General features: G+C 41.0%; 1 protein-coding gene across 2 annotated transcripts in view; it reads right to left on the reverse strand.

The window, feature by feature from the left end:
* The window catches only part of zmiz1a (zinc finger, MIZ-type containing 1a), a 113,042-nt gene extending 104,815 nt beyond the window's left edge, over window positions 1-8,227 (reverse strand). The window contains exons 1-2 of one of the 2 annotated variants that reach the window (XM_079472910.1): window positions 7,985-8,048; window positions 4,716-4,759 (exon numbers count right to left, since the gene is read on the reverse strand). The gene's annotated coding sequence lies outside the window, so the exon portion shown is untranslated. Of the gene's footprint in view, window positions 1-4,715; window positions 4,760-7,984 lie in introns of both variants that reach the window. The other variant, XM_079472911.1, reaches the window with a different exon arrangement.
* Between the last annotated feature and the right edge of the window lie 319 nt (window positions 8,228-8,546).

Consider the following 8,546-nt stretch of genomic DNA (forward strand, 5'->3'; position numbering starts at 1 on the left):
GGCCGAGAACGGGAAGCGCGCTGCTGACGCGGACCCCGAGCGTTCTCAATTCACCCTTTTAAAAGGAGCCACCACCAAATGGGGTGGAGAAAAAGGCTTCCATTGTGGAAGTCACTTAAAGTGACAGACATTGGGACGGTGGTTTGCTACAATCCAGCCACAATCATTATTCAATATCAGATGAGCTGACGAACCATAGCCAGAGGGCAGTGACTTGTGCTAATTCTTTAGACACCAGCTGCAGCTAACAACACAGGCCGCACCGCCTCATTATTAGGGTCAATTCTAGACAAAACACTCTTGTTCTTCTGTCTAAATAAGCCATTTTTATTTTAATATAGAGACAAAGAGCACAATTGACCTTGATTGTATAACATGAAACTTGCAGTTCTACATAAAACACGCCGATGGGGACATTTCAGAGCGTGCTTTTCCCCAATTTAATGTGCTTTAAAGGAACAATTCCCCCCCAAATATATTTGACTACCATAGTACAAAAAATTGCTTTATAAATGTCTTTGTTCTGTTGAACACAAAATAAGATATTTTGAAGAATGTAGGAAAGCAAACAGGGGCACTTTTGACTACCGTTCTCATTTTTCCTGCTATGGTAGTCAATGGTGGCAAAGAACTGTTTGGTTACAAGCATTTTTCCAAATAGCGTTCTCTGTGTTCATCAGAACAAAGAAATGTATACAGATTTAGAATAACTCAAGGGTGAGTCCATGATGACAGACGTTTTGGGTAAACTGTCCCTTAAAGTCCCCAAACTTTTTTCAAATAGCTGAACACCAAACTTCACCAAAACCATATCACAAACCAAGACAACACTGCAAACTAAAATATTTAATACAATTATATTATTTTACATTATAAAATACTTAGTTAATAATAATAAATCAACAAACTCAACAAAACAATTTTAGATTAAAATATATATATAAACAAAATTGTATATAATATTTCCCCTTTAAAACTTTTTAAAATAATGATTTTATAAACACATTTTTTATCTAGTTTTTAGTGTAAAATGTTGACGTTGAAAGTGCATATTTAAGGATAATTTTTCCCTTCCCATACACGTTTTTACCAAAGCTTTCGATAAGGCATGTCCCACTGCAGGACACTCCATCATGCTTCAACTACCCAAACATAACACCTAGTAATAAATCTTAAAGTTCCATCAATATTAAACAAAGCACAAAGCAAGAAAAACAGCAATAATAAAAGGGCTGAGACATTAAATAAATAAGCATGTACACAGCAGCTCTTTGGTAGTACAACTTACAATCTAATTAATGATGGTTCTGCACACAAACAGCGGCCCCTGTACACATGTTCAGCTGCCTTTACACTTCCCACCTGCCTACTAACAAACTGCTACGGTTGTCGATGGCTGTGACGCGATGCGGCTTTGAGGTTTGCATCCTCTGTCTTAAAAACAGACGTTTGTGGGTGTTGGCAGCTATCTGGGTGGGAATTCTCTCACAGAAGAAGCCCTCAGGGCACTCCGGATTGAGTTTCCACATTCCCAGTCAAAAGAATTCCAAAGAAAATTGAAGAGACCATGTAAAAGAAGGCATACGAGGAGGCTGGGAACAGTAAGCTAACCTCAATAAAGCTCTGTTGTATTGATTAGATGCGTAGGATGTCCTGAACCGGTGCTTTTCCATATTGGTGATGGCACAGGGGAAAAAACATCTGCCTGTTATTCCCGGTCTGCTGATCCTCATCTGAGGGCCGGCGCGAAAATTTGAGCTGGCATGTGCAATCCGTCCCCCACGAGTATTTACTGCAAGCGCAGCGTCGGGAGCTTTCTAAACCACTCTTGGAGGACGCACCCAACACGCAACCCGTCACCAGCACAATCCCACAGATTGTGATGCTTCCACGGTCGTGACATCACAGAGGGCAATGTGGGAATATAACAGAGGACATGCTGACTTTAAGGCACGCCAGATTAATACGCCAGCAGTGGGTTAATGTGCAATTAAAACATTTCATGTGAACACTGTTTGCTTATGCATTGGCAACATGCTCACTGCAGAAGGATCGCATTAACAATCTCAGCGGCCATTAATGATACACATGCAGGAAATAAAACCTACTGTAAGAAAACAGTCTGAGATGCTTTCATCTAAATAGATGGTAAATATGATTCTTTCTTTTCAGGTTCTGCATTTCAAGACATACTGAAATAAAATTGCTTTTAAATCATATAGCCCAAAAGGCTTGCGCTGTTTGTCAACAGTTAATTAAAAAGCACTGAGAGACAAAGACAAATACTGTTTGAAGATGATCCCTGGCAAGCCCCACCACAGTGTATCATTGCTGTCTCTAGAATACACGATTAGTTTAATCTCATTACACAATGATAAATGATCAGAGCAACAATGGCTTCTGTTTCCTCCAAAGATGCATGCGAGAATGATGTATGAAAATTTCAAGGTTTAATTTTGGCGATATCACTTAGTCTTATCACTACTTCTTAGCTGACACCTTTATGGAGCTGGAATTCACGAGGTGGAAAACTTAAAAGTTTCAATTTGTTACAGCACAAACGAACTTCTGACTGCTTGGGGGAAAATATAATCGCTTTGGATTTCATAAAACCTATTCACCATTAAATCTCCCTTTTCAACGCACCTTAGTGGAAACTGCTTCACCAAACTTGCTAGTTTACAATATTTGCACTGTGGGGTTTCTAATACGGTTCTTTTCTCTGAAGAGTCCAGGTAGAGAAATGAAACGTCATGAGCGGAGTCTGGGGTGAATGAAATGTTAGAGAACACAGCGACCACCAAGAGTCCAGCTTATGAATAAGAGCCAGGGCACAAGCGTACAGCACTTTCCTGGAAAGTGGTGCTTGCCGCAGCATGCCAGTTTAAGCTTGGACATACACGAGCACACAAACACGTTTACGTGGTTTTGGATTTATCGTGTTCTATCTGGCGGCAGGCTTGCACTGGTGCAGCGCGAACATCTCTCTGTTGCCTACAGCTGTCACCTAATGCGCCGATGCTGTGATGCATGAAGTGTATTTGTGGAGCGGGAGGTGTGTTCTCAGATCGCATACATTTTCGTTGCGAAAACCTCCTGGAATAGTTAATGAATGCCAAAGAAAGCTTCCACCTTACGTCTTATTTTATCATTATTCTGCGGAATAGAGATTAATATGTTTGAACCTAACCATGCTAACATCAGTGTGATATATATGATATGTCAAAAGATAATAAAGAAATGCTTATTATGCAAGGAAAATTAGCCTGCTAGGCCATATTGCTGTGATATTACATCATGCGTATATATGAACCTATGATATGTGCTCTGACAGAAAGAGAAAGTTAGCTGTAGACAAGCAGAATGCAACATGAAATCTAGCTCAGTAAAACTCGGTTTGGTAATTGATTTAAAACTAACTTGGCAAACCGCTCCAGTTGACAGACTTGGACGTAATAGAAGACCCTGGCTGCACTATTTGACAGTATGGGCATATTTACAAGTAATCACTTCAAGGATTTTTACAGAAATTACAAATGCCATCCAAGACACATTATAAGTTAGCAACATAAAGGAGATGAACTTCTGCATAGCTTGTGCTGCATAACAGTAGATCAGATTTATGTGTGTTTTACGAAGACACATTTATTTGGCCATGAAATGTATATAACTAATCGGACTGTAATCCAATATATTAAAGTGCATTAAGTGTAAATAGACCCTATAACAACATAACCAAACAAGAATCAAAAATACAGAATCAAACATGTAAATTTCAAAACAATACAGGTAAACTCCTGCTCCTTTTCTGGTCAATACAAATTCACCTTTTGTTTGATCCTAAGGGATTCTGTGGATCTGGAATGAATTGAATTTGTCCATTTGTCAAGTTCCCCCGACATCTCAGTTGCCTTTCATACAGCTTTCATTTAGTCTCACCTTGTGCAAATGTCTAAGTCAAGGTTACGTGCGCGTGTCATATTGCTTGCCGTACCGCAAATCTTCCTCTCCCCATACAAGCCAAAGATGGACAAGAAATAATATTTATCCTCCCTCAGAAAACCTAATTAATTTACTTTGTCAGAAAACATTATGAATCCCCTGGGCCATGTTAAATGTAATTGCACATCCCTCTCAGAAACACAGCGATCGCTTGCAGGAATGGAGGAAATCTCCCACTTATAGACACAGACAGCTCAGACACAGTGACAACGTCCAAGGGTTCCACATGATGGAACACATGGCGGTATTTCGATACGTAAAACGTAACAGAGACGCGCATAGGTTCCAGTTGGGTGTTCTCCGCGTAGCCAGAAACAAATAGCATATTAAATGTTGTTTCCACAACCGTTCCCAGTAATGTTTCAAATGACTTGCCAAAAGGGTAAATCTTCAAATCTTTCTATAAACCGAGTACAAAACACTGTCTGTATTTAATTCTCAAGACAGAGTCTGATCTTCTGAAGCAACCCTGAAGAGACTAGCAGTGCTAACAGTTTAATATGGAGAACATGGCTCACTGAATAAAGACTAATTTGCCTCAGTCAAAAGAAAACAGGTTGAGGACAATATGTTTGTTTTGCTTAAGCTGGATTTGCAAGGCACACAGCAGTCAGACTTCAAAGCACTGCAAGCTTTTATTGGCACAGAAATGAGAGTAATTGTTTGTGATCAGGCAAAATTGTCTGTGTGGTGCCAAAATATCAAGATCTCACATCAAGAGTAGCTGGGTGTCCTTTTTCATTCAAAGTACTTGCTCCTGCCGACAGAAAGGGGAAACAGCCATTGTGACATCTTGGGCGTTCATTTTTTAAAGAATGTCAAATCAAACATGCATGAGCCTGTGACAGTGTGGGACTGGATCAGAGGGCAAAGCACTTAGAAATGCACCAGCTAGCTAATGTTTTGCACGCCGCATCCCGATGCATCCATGGTCGCACTGTCGGCTTGAGAGTTGGAACCTTCAACAAGCTCTCAACTCACGCAGCCTGAAAACAGATTTGGTGCCACAACACTCTCCTTACAGACCCATGTAATTCAAATCAAAAGTTCCTCTCTTCCTAGTTTACCAAGGTCATGAACTGCTGGATGAAACAAATCATCATGACTATAAGTGAGAAAACCAAATAAGCTGTGCACTCCTATTGTCTGAATCTGTGGTTTGGATGCTACACTTCACGTCAGCCAGGCTGAAATCATTTCCCGCTTGTTATTAGCAGGTCGCAACCCCTATCACCACAAAAATGAAAGTGCACAGAAGTCTAGAATGCGATTATGTAGAGGTAAACACTTAATGTTAACCATTAAAAGGACATTAATGGATTGAAAGTGTAACAAATGAACATGGTTATGCTGATCCACAGTGCAGCATGTGGACTCGGAAACAAAGCCTGACTGAGGTTCAAGAGTGGGCGTGTGCAGGTGGCAACCAGACAAGTGATCGGCTCTATGATGAATGAACGTGGGCCAACTATTTCACAATCGCACCACAATAGTGTACTAACACAATAGTGTACTAAATGTCAAGCTGTCACAACACAGATTAGAGTTCCGATGGTTTAAAATGCTATCATAACTTATCCCAGCAATAAGCAATACAGTGACTTGGGATAAAACACTTCATATATGAAGAGCATTTATTGATTGTGCTTTTGCCATAAAGAAAGTGATAATAAACACACAATACACAAACTCTTTAAACATCTATAAATAAAGAGAATTTTGGCCAATAAATTGTAGAGAGAGATTATTCAAAACAATAGTTGTATCTTCAAACGCAACATCCAATCTCTAAACACAACATTCGAATAACACACGGTTGCTTTTCATACCGCAGTGAACACAATCCATTTCAATGTCAAATTTTTGACGTAATTTACTGTGACTCCAAATATTGACAATACGTATGGTATCGTGACCCAAGTATGGTAATATTGTACAGCGGGATCGCCTGCAATTCCCACCCTTAAGTCGCCCAGTGAATTAAGCAAGCTTTTGTCACACATGCCAAGAATTTGAATGTGAAAAGGGATCATAGAGACTACGCGCCTAAACTGGACAACCTTGAACGCATTTGTTAGGCCAGACACAATAGAGACACAAAAGTGCACAAACAGCCACTGATGTGGGTATTAATGACTAATAAACCTGTTAGTTAATAATTCAAGTGTAAAATCTGATGGATGATTTTGACAATGTTAATTTGCTCCAGCGACGTATCTAGTAATTCATTCACCGGGCGTTTCAATAGTAATTCTACATTAAGCTCAGTTAAATCCAGTGCTGTGTCTCTTAAGTCCTGTTTACAGAATGACTTGAGCTCTCTCTGTGTCTTTACATGACTGTAGCTACAGCCCCTGCCCTTGGTAATGATGATCCTCGACCTGGGGCCCCTGTCTAAAGGAGGGAGCAAAATAAACTCCTCTCCTCCTAGACACATTCTCCATTCCTGACTCACAAGTTATGCCACTGTCGGGGCGCACATCATACTCGTGGGTAAATCTGAGGTCTTTTAAATAACACACCAATCTAACTCATCACATGAGGCAAGAACGCCAGTCTCAAAGTCTGAGTCAGGCCATTGTTAAAGCATTTGCAAACATACTTTGTTATTGTTATGGTGCCTATCGCAACAGTGTTTACATGAGCTAACACCACAGTTCAAAATGAGTGAGCCGAGAACAAGGTATGTTCACCTTTGTTCCGAAAGCAATCCATCCTGAAGCAAGGGGGAAGTTTTTACATTATCAGTATTCACACAACCGTGTAAACATTGACTGTGATTTAACAGTCCTGAAGAACTGACCGAACTGTCCTCACCAAATGGCAACTAAAGAAGCATGCTCGAAAACGTCAAAGAGTGAAGGCCTTTTTCCAACTGTGCACACCAAACATGTGCATAGAAACAAATCAGTTCCATAAATAGAAATAACTCGGCTAATCTCTACTCGCATAGGCAGAAACGATCTCGTTTCGTATTAAATATGTATAATTTCTGTCATAATCTGAAGCATTAACAGGACTCTGGAAGGCGTGTGGGTCAGGCTCGCTAAAAAAATGATCGCAGGTTCAAGCACTTAACCACCACATTCAATCAAGCATGCAGTAAAACCTCATTTGCTTCAAGTCGTATAATTTCCAACCTGACAGTAAGAATCCCTCTTGTTAATTGATCGTCTACACGCACAAAAAACAGCCCACGGATTACCGACAGGATACGTGCTGTTTTCTTGGCATGTGTCAGCGGTTTTGAACCTTGCAACACTGTGACAGAATTTGATGGAGGAAACGTTCAAGCATTTAAGAGTCGGAAACACGTTGCAATGCATCAACGATGCTCGTCTTTTAACGCGGCTACCCAGATTCAACGAAGCTGTGATACTAGAGCACAGCATGGTACACCGGGCTTTAGGCAACACTACATTTCAGCACATGGTAAAAGCTACTTGTGAAATATTTCAAATACAATTGCACCCACTCATGAAAGCCCTGTATATTTGCATCACATTCATGACCCGCGGTGATTTCTACCCATGTAGATGTATGCCCGTCTATGCGTGCCAACCAAGCGTCCACCGCATGACAGTGCCCTCTTCATCCGAACAATGCAACGCGCTGGAACGACATGTTATATGTAAACGGTGTGTAAACGTCCAAGTGCACGGTTCACAAAGCCAAATTCCGCGTTCCGTCCAACGCCACTGTCCAGGAAAAAATTGCCCAATTGTGCGCGAGCGTTGTTTTGCTTCGAAACCATAATGTCGAGTCGCGAACATTTCAGCTCAGTGCGATTCAAACGAGCCCGTTTCCTGCTCAGAAATACGCGTCTTCAAATCTTAGCCATACTTTGGTGATTCTTTAAGTGACTCTATTGTTAGCTGAGGTTGGAGCTAGCTCGGAGGCTACGGATTCGATGCATTAAAAGCGTTTCCCAGTCCCACGGCGCGAGGTGTGCAAATGATATGAAAACACACGCAAAACTTACTTTCACGTCCAGTCGCAAAACCACGCTGAAAATGCTCCCGGGTTTAAAGTTGTGTCCCGTTTTCTCCCCTCGCACTTTACAACCAGTGAGGAAAAAAGCGCACGGCGTTTCGTTAGTGTGACTGTCTGAATCAACTAACGTAGTGCACGGCAAGTTGAAGTGTCAAATTACATGGGCTATTCTATTACCACAGAGCCATGCTTGCTGGTTGCTGACAAAATGTGTCCCAGAGTCACGTAAAGCGGTCGCGTCGTTGAAGACACGGGCTCGAGATACCAGGCGGTGTGTGCAGCTGAACGGACTGGATTTACGCTCAAGTGCCAGTTGTGTGTTTTCCTTAAGCGTTTTGTTTACCGTTTGACTCTTCTGTTAAATGCTTTCGATGTAATCGCATCTAAGGGGCTATCCTGGGTCTTTGGGATCTCAAAGTAAACTTAAATGCGTTAAACGCATCACAGGTATAATAACTGTAGTAATGTACTTTTTGTGGACGCGAGGGGGCTTTTGTATTTATATTAGGTTGGCGGTTAATTAACCGTAAATCTTAAGGTATATCCAAATA

The sequence above is a fragment of the Barbatula barbatula genome, assembly GCF_947034865.1.
Source record: "Barbatula barbatula genome assembly, chromosome: 14".
NCBI lineage: Eukaryota > Metazoa > Chordata > Actinopteri > Cypriniformes > Nemacheilidae > Barbatula > Barbatula barbatula.